The following is a 12,499-nucleotide window of genomic DNA, read 5'->3' as shown; positions in this document are numbered from 1 at the left end:
AGTTTAATTTTTGGTTCTATTTATTTTGGTAAGGCATGGCTGGGATATCTTCGGGTAATTCTGGGAATGTAGTTTCCTTTTGGGAGTGTTTTATGCCCTCAGTTCGTCTACATTACGAAAGTGGATTGAAACTCAATATTCATACTGTGCTAGCTAATTTCATGAAATAAGAACCCCCCCCCTTTGAAAGCAAATATTTAGAGATATTCAAACTATATAAGAGAATGAGTTGCCTTAATCAATACCTATGCAAATAACAATCATGTCTAAATTGCTTAGGTTTAAAAAATACTTAAATACCAAGAATTCTGAAAATGCTTAAAGTGCATGCCAGCTATCTTCGTATTCCCAGCTTTCCTATCAAATCTGTTAACTGTGAATCTCAATCTGAATGGCCAGGAAGAGACAAATGTATTTTTATAGTATACTTTACCATTAATGGTAATATGAAGGATTTTTGTGGATAATAGGGAACATAGTGAAACAACACAGGAGATTTTTCTTGGCACCATAATTTGCTGTTTTTTTACTGAAATAAAATAGTTTTATTATTATTTAGTTGTAACCTCTTTTGCAGGCATGCAGTACCGAAAAAGAAAAACTGTGGGTGGAACTGGCTCTTGCACGTGTGTAATCTAAATTCCAGGCATTGTCTGCATTACCACATAGTACATATGACCCACTGCGTCCCTTTCAGAATTTCATTTCATATTGCGCTTCTGTCAGGCTGAGACTGAGGAAGTGCTGTTAATGCAATTGTTTTTTGCAAACTATACATTGACATTTCTGAGTACCTGAAGCTTTTTAAATTAACACCCGGATGTGAAGAATTTTAATGAGGTGGTATCACCTCAAAACTTCTGTGAGTGCAGACTTCACTCCAGGGAACCTAAAGACCCCCATATAATCTATTTAGTGTAACTTATACCAGGGTGGGGAATAAAAAACAGCACTACAGACTACAGCAAAATGTTCTGTTTGTGTCAATTTGTTTGCGCGTTGCAATGGAATTAATCGTGTTCACATTATTATAGTTTTTGTAATGCATGCTTACTGTACCCATTCATGTTCATAAAAGATGACCTTGGTTGCTCTGAACATTTGCCTTCTTTCAAAAGAGACCCCAGGTGTTTTATTGTGTTGCCAAAGGTTACAAATGAAAATTTGCCCCACAGATCTCCTTGGAGGTTTGTGCAGACACACTGGGCAACAGGAGCAAAAAAAAAAAAGTTGTTTAAAAATGAACATTGTGACTTGAATGTCATACTACATGCACTGTATGTGTTGGGACATTTCTTTATCACTGTGGCTTTCTGCTAAATGCTACATTTTATTTTAGAACCTTGTATCATTAGAAGGCTGTTTGGGTTCCACAACTAGTCTGTATGTTTCTTCTGTGTGGTGCTCAGAATGGATTTGTTCAATATCTTTAAAACGAAAAGTTCCACTGTACCACTCTTCCACTGGTCCGCTCAAATGAGCCCTTGAACTTACATTCTTCAAATTACTTTGATTGCAAATGAACTTAGATCCATTTCCAAGCACTAAGGCACTGTGCATCATTTGTATAACAACTACTGGATCCTCAAAATGCTAAGTATATCAATAAAACTTTCCAACAATAAGTAATGTTATGAGAAAATAAAATGTCTATCTTAGAACTAATTACATAAATTGAATAGTTACAGTACATCTGGAAATGTATTTCTAAGTCTTCTGCTGACTTCTTTAAGTGGAATTCTCAGGCCAGATTAAAATTAAGCACATAAAAATCAAATATGGTTTCTCAGCTATTATTTGATATTGCAAAAGGGAACAGAGAGAGAGTCAATTCTCTGTAAGTAGATGGCTTTTTTAAAGGCCTGCATGAACCACTTTCATTCATTTTTTTTTCATTGTAGGTCAAAAATATATTCCCTACAAGGAAACTATTGTTCAACTCAATCCCTATGCTTATATATCATTATATGTTATGTCATTAAAAAACCAACAAAACAACAAAGGAATTGTTTTTTTTTCTTGCAGTCTATAATATTCAAAATTTTAGGTTACACTATATGGGTGATCAGATTATAGATTACCTATACTTTATAAAGAATTGTGTGGATTAAACCTCTTTACAGTCTATGCATTTTTATCTTTCATGTGTGCATTTTACAGGCCATTAAAGATGTAATTTGTGAAACAAAAAACAGTGCATTAAAGGTATCACACTTCATGTGAAAGTTTTGTTTGGGTATTGAATACAAACAGCATGGTGGCAGCATTTCCAAGCTGTTGCGTGAGTGGTTGATTCCTGGTAGCATAGAAAAGGAGTGTCATCTTATACAGCACTGTCAGCCTCCATTGAACTATCTCAAGAGTTCCTATGTGGCAGACTGGATCAGTATGAGGAATGTTTCACAGAAGGGGGCAGAATACGCTGTGTGTAGACCAAAGTAAATGATACGTAGCTATTTTTTTAGAATTCTATTATGATTTATAGACATATCCACCCCTCTTATTCCATAGTGACAGCTCACATCCCTAGTAAATTAGGACAATCACATCATGTTATGGTCAATCACCAATGCCAGCATTTTCTGTATGAGTGAGATTGTGATTAGCCATGTATAATTCTAAAATAACAATGGTAGCTGCCTCATATCCTTACCAACCATGAGCTCCAGTAAGAGTACTTCACAGGAACACAAGAAAGGTTATAAACAAGAGGACACCATTCAGCCACTTCAGCTCATTTAGCTAATCGATCCTAAGATTTGGATATCTCTGGAAATAATTCAGGGCATGAGCTTACACAAGATGTCTGAGCAGTTTTTCCTGCTCACACAACCTGTAAAAAGGTATTTTCTGTTCTCTGTTTTCAATGATTTTCCCCTGCGATTCTGATCATAGTTGTTTCATTGGTGATTCTAAAGAAGGTCATTGGCTTGTCTTTGCCAGTCCCACTGAGGATTCTGAGTACACCCCTTTTAGCCTTCTCTCTTCAAAACCAAACATTCAGGTCTTTTAGCCTGTCGGTGAATGCCCCAGAAATTATTCTGTTGCTCTTCTCTGGACTAATTCCAGAGTAACAGTATCTTTTATGTAACACAGTGACCAAAATTGTGCATAATAGTAGACATTTTAGTGCAGTTTCAAATTTTGAAAACAGCAGTCTTTGGTTTAAAGCATACTATTTTGTTTTCTAAATCCATGTTGACAATCCCCTAGAATTCCACTGTATGTCCGTATAGAGTAGGTAATCCGATATTTTAGTTTAAATGATTGTTCCCTTAATTTAATCTGCAATGGAAGTAAGACTTATTGGCCACTAATGTACTTGATTTGTTTTTGCCCTTTTTTGAATGGTCACCACCATTCAGTTAACGGGTCCACCCCTGTCTTCAGCTGTTGACCGCATGAAGACTTTTGACAACAGTATATGAATAACATCTCATATTTTCTTAATTCGATTAATATACCTTTTTAAGGTAATACTCTTCACAGTGTCAAGTAAAGAAAAATCACTTGGGACAGACAGCTCATGTTGATTTGTGTGTAGATGGTTCATTGCACCATACAGGCAGAGTTTTTCTGTTTTTAATGTAACGCCAATCTCACATTCCTTCTATAGAGGACTAAAGGTTTTCAGAGGTCAGAGTGAGGAACCGCTTCAGAATACAGTATGAACTGCAAAGGAAGAAGTGCTCCTTAGCAGAAACATTGTATTTTTCTTACTTTTTACTTTCCATCTTGGAATTAATCCTTAAATGTTTTCGGTGCTGTCAATCAAGCCCCTTTCATGGGGTTTAAACATTAATCCAAGTATGAAAATCGTTACTCCCTTTAAATACCATCACTAATTTGAGGCAAGTGGAATTTTCTAACAAGCCATTTTGCAATATGAAATCAACCCATTTAACATGCAGGTCAGCTGAAACAACTATTCTGATTTTATGCTAATGAACTTGAATGTTCTCTTGTAAGTTTGCTACATACTCTAGTTTCTGCTGACAATTTCAGAGATGTATAATTATTTTATTTGGGACAAAAGAATGTTTCTCCAGGAGATTGTGCAGTTATAAATAACAGTGAATATATCTGACTTAGAGTTATCTGAAAAGGTAACAAATGGAAGAATACTAACATATTTATCTGTTAAATCGGTTACACAACTTAATTTCTTCGTTAATAGTAGGCAATTTTGAGAGACAAAAAGTTTTGTTGAACTAAGCAGGAAGAAGATTGGAACACAATGTATTACATGTTAAAATATGAAAGCTTTAAAAACAACAAGGTTCTGCTGTAAAGCAAAAAAAAGCAAAAAAAAACCTTTTCACTGTATGTCTTGTAGCGCCAATGATATTCAGATGTTTTTTTTTCTGTCAAATGGCATGAGATAATTAAACTAAGGCTTGTTTAAATGTTTGCACCTCCAGCTTTAATAACATAACCATAGATGGCTTAAAATGGGGTAAAAAACTAGTATGAAAACTTCTATCCCAGTGCAACACCTCCTATTGTGCGCCAGGTTAGTAAAGGGTACAGTTTGTTCCTTTTTTTCCCTTTTTTTACAATGGTGGGACAGAACAGTGAAAAACAGGATCTCTGCAGAGTAATTTTAAAGAGCCCAGCTAACAGATCTGATATATTTTTGAAGTGGCAGAGGAAGAGCCAGGGCAGTGTCCTTCCTGGCTCTGTACAGCTTCCTGTATGCTTCCCTGATGGAATTCTAGTCAGAGTCGCCTGTTACACTTCTTACTCTGACTCCCACGCCATTGTCTGCCTGTCGTTTGATCTGCTGTTTTTCTTCGCTCCAGTCCAGTCTGTCTCTCTGACTAACTCTTTATTTCACCAGCGCCGGGGGGAACAGAAGTGGTGCATTATTAATGGCCGAATGAATCATGGCATACAGCAGGCTTTCACAATCTTTTTTTTTTTCTCTTCTCCTCCAGATCTGGAATACACCTGCTTTGCAGTTACGTCGATACACACTCCTATTGCTATTACTAATGGTATGATAAGCAGGATTATAACTAACTTCCTGTACTGTGAAATACTAAGGAAACCAGCTCCCTCCCTGCAGGTTATAATCAGATGACTAGCCCTCAGAAATAATTTCATGGTTCTTTTTTTACAGCAAACGTTTGTTTTAGGACAAGTTTTTGTACCTTTGTTTTACCCATGACTACTGCATGGCACTGGGCTATGTCCAGGATTCTTACTGGTAGTGTCAATCAATGCTACTCTATCTTCCTTCCTCAGAATGAGAGATTGCACCAAATCATACTAAAATCGTGGTACTATTGTTACCTTCAGGAAAGCTATTGCTGGAGCACTGAAGTGCAGTGCTCTGGGTTGTTTTTTTGTGTCTTTTCAGTTTTTAAACAGATTTTTTGTCCAGAAAGATGAGCAAGAGACCCATATCAGATGATACAATGGGAACCAGTGCAGGGGTGGATGGGGGAGTGGTATGAACTACTCAGTCTTAATTAGTAGTGAATTTCTCCTATCACATTTCAACAGAGGTAAGACGTATGTTGCTGTAGGCAAACCTTACCAATCACACTTTGACTTAATGTCAAATTACAAATTACAGAGCTATAACTCACCACAAGTCTGGATTTTATGCTTGAGCTGTTTGACTATAGTAAGTGGTAGTTACAGAACAAGGAAAGTGGTATCACACACACATTTACAGTATATGTAATAAAGATAAAATCACACTCACATGAGTAGTATAATCTGGAATTATGAAAATAAAATGAAGACACACATACAGGACATACAGGTAACAGGTAATTAACCTGGAAATGTAATTATAATACATTTATATAGCTCTTTAATAATATCTACAAAGCAAAATAATAGAAATTAAACAAGTAATAGAAATTTGTATATTAAATTAAGAAAGACTTTAAAAAATATTTAACCCACCAAAACATCAAGTAAAAGATCATGCATAACACTGAAAAGTAGTCACAGTTTTACAATAAACATATTCAGAAAATAACATAAAAAGATTTATGGTTTTAATTTTCGTTAAGGATATAAAATTTAAAACTTTCCTATAAATGAAAGAATGATACCACAAAACACTGTACCATATTTTTGATATAAGAAATAATCTTTCTAATAATAATACTTTTCTTTATAAGGAAAGTAATATACAGACCAAACAAGCCAGGTTTATAACATAATGCTTTACTTAATTTTAATTAACACTGCATATCGTTTTAGGTTCAAAACTTAGCTCATCTTGATATCGGTGGATTTTAAAATTTCTCTGTTTACTATGCAATAAGTAAATTATAAAAAATTAAACATCAAACACTAAACACAAAAGGCATCACATCTGTTTTTAACACAATATTGAAATATATGTTGCATGTCAAGGCTAGAAAGCCTTTGAATAACCGATCTAGAAACATTTAAAGAGATCATGAGCCACTCAGTGGAACTTAAGATATGAACATTAATATAATTGTTAACATAATAATATGCAAACATAAAATTGGCCTGGGTCTGAGTGTGTGTGTGTGTTTGGCTGTGCGTGCCCTGCAATGGACTGGCATCCAGTTCAGGGTGAATCCTGCCTTGCACCTGTTGCTTGGTAGGATAGGCTCTGGCTCCCCCACTAATCTCAAGTTCAAGTTTATTGTCATTAGACTCATATACAGGTATATGGTATAACAAAATTTTATTTAGCTAGCTCTCAGACGATACGTAGTACAAAAAAAACAACAATACAATTGTATAATAAAAGAAAGACAGAGACAACAGGCAGTGTGCAAAACAACAACAGGCAATGTGCAAAACAACAACAGGTAACAGGTAATGTGCAAAAACAACATCAGATGTGCAAAAACATGCATCAACAGAATGAAATAAAAGGATAGCAATTATGGGGAGTGAGTTTTTGACATGTAAGGTAGAGGTAGATTTCAATGTGTGAGTTTTTGGTAAGAAAGAAAGAAGGGACTGTGAGGTTCAGATCATAGGTGAGAAGTGAGGTGAGAGTGAGAGAGGCTGGGGGTTTAATAGTTTGATAGTCTGTACTGGATAAAGCCGTAAGGAAATAAATAAATGGATGTAAACAAACGAGCTTACTACTGCATGTGCTACTTGCAATTCTGCTGTTTTTGCCCATGTGAAGTTGCTTAAGATTTTGAGCATTGTAACTCGGGGTGCAAAGGGTATACAAATAGAAAAAAGAATTCAAATGTTTCACTGCTTTGCCACAGCGATTAGAAGCCAAGAAGAATCAACACCCAAGATACCTACAGGCATGTTCCTTATTTTCACAGGTAGCTAACGCCATTCATATGGCGGCTGTTCACAGTTCAAGACTTTGTATTGCAAAGTGTAAGCACTGATCTGAGGTAGCTCCAAACAATAGGAATCCACACCCATCGGAATTCTCAATCACCACGTCTTGCTCATGTACAGTATGAATAAGCTTGAGTTTAATGGCCTTACAAACAAATCCACCTACAGTCAGATTCTTTGAGATAATGTATGAAGCGTCACTTATAGTCAGACATGAGTGATAATTCCTCAGACTATTCCCTCTCAAATCAATGAGGTGTGCGTGCAATGTAGTTATATATGCAAGGGGTGGACATACTCTGCGCTGAGACTTCATCTAAGCAAGAAATGCTCAAACACTAGGGTGATGTTTGATTGCTTGCAAATGGTTGAGATGCAGATACATTACATAATTGTGTATTACTACCAAAATGTGTTAGAGCGACCTCTGTGTCATAGCAAGTGCAGTTTATTTTGCTGGAGAATATATGGAACTGAGATCCATCACAATATGGATACTAAAGATTTGGGAAAATGTGTGATATTTATATAAATCTGAGCCATAACAACTGTTTTGCTGTACTGCATCCCGAACAACATATTTTAAAGTTCTACTAATTGGGGGACACACAGTTACAGTGCATATGGTTCTTCTGTTGATGTTCACGTTTAGAATACGTTTTGGAAATACTTGGAGCTCAGCTCTTTGTGCAATGTGTTTCTTACTGAGACCTGTCAAGAAAGTAAAAATATATTGTCTGTAAATAGTGTGCATTCTTGGTCTCAAATGTTTTATATTTAAAAAGTATTATATGTGTCTTAAATAATATTTTTAGTGACAGGACAGGTTAAGTGCACATTGGTGTTGCTTAGTAATCCCTTAGTAAATGTAAGGTCAACTGGTACTGAAAGATGTGTTGCAATCTTCTCAGCCTATGACCTGGATACTGGATACTCTCCATGTTGCCATTGTGACTGAGAATTTGTTCCCAGTAGGCTTATCTGTTTTGGTAAAGGTGGGCTCATCTTAAAAAAAGAACTTAGAAATGAGACCTATTCTGAGGTAATTGGATGTTGATACCAGCAAGAAGAAAAACCTGAAGACAATAGATATTTTGCTGTTTATTACAAAAATTATATTTGTTCATTTTTTAATGAGGAGCCTGTAAAAGTAAACTATTCATGTACATTATACAACAAACTGCCAGAAGAGACATTGTGCGATGTGGAAAGGTGCCTAGAACGTGATACTTCACAATTTAATATAAAAATGACAGGCTCTGCGAGTACTCAGCTAGATTGTCCGAATGATCTCCTCTCATACTGTATGCAACTATTCTTATGTTCATTCATAGCCAACAGACCTTATGGGTGAAGAACAGCACAAAACAGATAAGATGTGGTGGCTGTAATGGATGCAGGGGTATTGTGTGTTTGAAGGACATAACTTGTTCGGTTTTCACAGTTCTCTCAGATGGTGGTCATGTGAAAATGTGGCTCTCTCCAAAGGAACATTTTCATTTAATTAAGTGAAAGTAAGTGCCACTGAAAACATTTAAGTTCGTCTGTCATAGTGTGGGTAGGAATTTTTGCCACAGGGAAGTCAGAATTTGCAAAGGCTATGGAAATACCACTTGACATATCATTAATTTTCCAGGAGGGACCTCTATCCCTGGCTACAGGTTTCACCTTTCAAAAGATGACTCACTTTACAAATATGAAAAGGGATTCTGGATACAACTTCAACACGGTCTAGTCAATCACCAAACATGATGGAACGTACTGAGTCCTGCATGTGATTGCCTGTGATTGCGGCTTTCCATTTTGTACCAGGACTGGGCTGAGGTCCTGCACAGTGGGTTCACTCATCTCTTTTACACAATGTGTAATTGTGTTGCTACAACACCAGGTAGTATTAAACCACTTGTGTTTTGGCAGTGCTATGCAGGTACGGTTCCAGAACAAACAGGGTTTCTTTCAGACTTCTGCGGCTGTTTCTATACTTCACATCTCATTTTCGGTCTCTGTTTTGTACTGTATTTACAATACATATAATCTATATAATATAGATGGTGAGAGGCAACAAATAAGTATTGCAACTAATAGTTCTTAATGTCTCTCAGGATACCTTAACTACTACAGAGAATTTTTTAAAGTTTGGTTTGGAAATGGGGACAGCGAATATTTAATCAGGACATATTATGGTGAACTATAGAAAATGCTGGAAAGGATTGGGTGAAATTTATGCCAGCATAAATTTGCTGTACAACGTGTGACTTTCATTAATAATGGTCCAAATGAATCCATGCTTGTAGTAGTTAATTATCAGTTTTATCTGTACACAAGAAAAAAAAAAAGTACTTTAAGTGGTACTTGTTGTTTTGCCCACCAGCAGTGTTTATCATTTAATGGCTGTTTTACATTAAACATTTAATAATCCAAAAAGAATACTTAATTATATGTAGGATGGAATGTAACATTTACTCAGGGCTAATAAATAATGAATAAAATCATGAATAACATTTTGGATCCATCCATTTTCTATCCGCTTTATCCAATGCAGTGTTGTGGGGAAGCTGGAGCAGCAGTGGAGACAAGACATATACACTCTGGACGGGCCGCCAGTCCATTCCAGGGCACAAGAGATCCATGATTTAGTAAGAAACTTACTTTGCTTCTCGCTTTTTAAAGTCATTTTGATTGTAATTTAAAATAAGTAATCTAAAAAGTTTTAAGTAATGCAAACTTAAAAAAATACTACTGTCGTTCCTAGAAATTTAGAAAAACAACATACGATGTAAGCAATTGTTTTTATTATCACATATCTAAAATATTTGTACTGTTAAAAACAAATGCACAACTAACACAAGGTTAAATAAATCAAATCTATATTGATATATATATATACGTATATACATTGTCAGGTTTTAAAAATCAATTAGATGTTTGTTTCTACTAAAAATTGTCAGTGTGAGTAGCAAAACCCTATGGAAGCCTGTTTCTGCCAGGGAGTAAAACAAAACGCGATCAAAACAACATTCAACCAAATATAAAAAAAAGCCCTGCACTGACCTAGGAAGCACAAGAACAGCACATGTAACATCCTTAAGTCATCAATACATTTTCTGTTGGGCCAGATCTTGAAACAGATCAATGAGAGAACCCCATCCTACAACGAACTAACTCCCACAACAGTAGCACAGGGTGCACAGATTCTCTCTTTTAACAATTCACAGCCAGTTTCAGTAATACTGCTGGTAGATCTTAACCAGCGAACAACGATGTCTGTGGTCTAACTTGCAATTGCCAGACTACAGAATTCAACCTGTACATTGAATGATAGGGTGACAGCTGCATAAATACGATCATTAAAGGCACATTAAGTCCACCTGGGTTAGGGAAACAGTTCAGAATTAATCCATAACGTTAGGAATTATGGTTTTTAAAAGTTACTGGTACCTGGTGTAGCTCAAAACCAGATATTATTTGGACTCAATTAAAATAAATCTGGTTTCCCATGTTTAAAAATAAATAAATGCGGTTTCCTTCAATTAATTGTAAATGTATCTGTAGGGTTTTCCTGAGTCACTAATACTGCCTGCATTTTAAAAGAGTCTTTTATTAACCTTTTTGGAGGACATATGTTAAAATATTTTAAACTTGCTATTAAGTAATAAATATTAGTCTTTTTCATAGACTGAAAGTACATACACAACACATTCCAATGGATATAAAACATTCTCCTGTAATATGAAAGCAGGCTTTCAGCTGAATCGTACGTTTAAAAGCATGTTTAAGTCGCAGCAATAAAATAACTTTCAGCAAGGATCAGTTTTTTAAATTGTTGCTGTAGAGATGGAGGTTTCACTGCATAAGTTTGGCTTCATGGGTAGATGCTACTGTGGAGCCAGCAGTAATTTTAATAAATTGGTCTTGCTTTTGAAAGTGCTTGTTGTGGGTGATTTGAGATTTAAGATATACCATGCCAGCTGGGAAACAGGGAAATAGAATGGGAAACCAAGTCATCAGTTTTTCCATAATTGCTTCATTTAAATTTTGAATTATTAACTCTTTACTGAAAATGCTACTTCATGTCTTATTTTTGGATGTAATGAATTGGATTTAAAACTGTCATAGAAAGCACTGAGAAATGTCTGATGCACTGTTTTCTGTTTATTACACAGCAGTATTACCACCTTGTGGCCTGATATCATTATGCCTGCAAAGCTAGACAAGGTGAGATTGGGGTGGGTGAAGGTCAGGTTTGTACTGTCAATGGTGCTGGAGGACACTTTTTTGGCTCTATTTTCTCTGTACCAGTTTTTCAAAGCCACTGCTCCATTATGGTTAGAGAGTCACTGTGTGAGTTTTCCTTTGGATGAGATAATAAGCCAAGGTTGTGACGACATGGTCATTAATTGCAGTGTACTTACCTCCTTCATTGTGCCAGATGAGAAATGTCCTTTGCAGGCAGGTAAAAGATCTGTTATCTCAACATCAACCCTTTAACAAATAAAAAACACATGCTTATGATGGAAAAAAATAACCTGGAAACTCACAATTTAGAAAGACAAATAAATAAGCTGAATCATCAGCATGTTAAATACCGACATAAAGTACACGCAGGATGACAAAGTAAAACTTAACAATCAGTTGTCCAAATTAAGCAGGTTAATAGTTGTGGGGAAAAGGATAACTTAGTCCAATAAAATCCAGGTAGTCTAAATAGACACAATGCTGGAAGGAGCTCTGATCTAACTGTGCTAGGGGTGGTCATGACAGTCAATGATTATAGGACCTGGCTATATGTTTGCCTACCTCTAATTTGCCCCTTTTCAACTCACTTGGTGATGTGCAGTATTTTCTCTCTTTTCTACCTGATCAGCCGTGTAGTGGGACTGCTGTTTCAGAATGGCTTCTGTACACACATCACTCAGATGGGTGTGGTGGACCACGGGGGTTCACTCCTATTTTTAAATCACTTTAAAACCGAAATGTGCTGTACAAGTGCATAATATTATTGCAGTATTTATTATAGTAACAGAAATCATTGGTGTCCCAGAGGATTAATCTTGATAGAGGTTGTCTGATAAATTAAATAAGGTAATTCAGTTAATTAATTATCACATATATATGTTCTTTGCTTCCTTGTAAACTACTGTTATATCTGGACAAGCAAGGTTTTGTAAATACAGTCATTTAATCTCTT

This window comes from Lepisosteus platostomus, chromosome 8, assembly GCF_059453375.1.
Source record: "Lepisosteus platostomus isolate fLepPlt1 chromosome 8, fLepPlt1.hap1, whole genome shotgun sequence".
NCBI lineage: Eukaryota > Metazoa > Chordata > Actinopteri > Semionotiformes > Lepisosteidae > Lepisosteus > Lepisosteus platostomus.
This window is presented reverse-complemented; position numbering follows the sequence as displayed.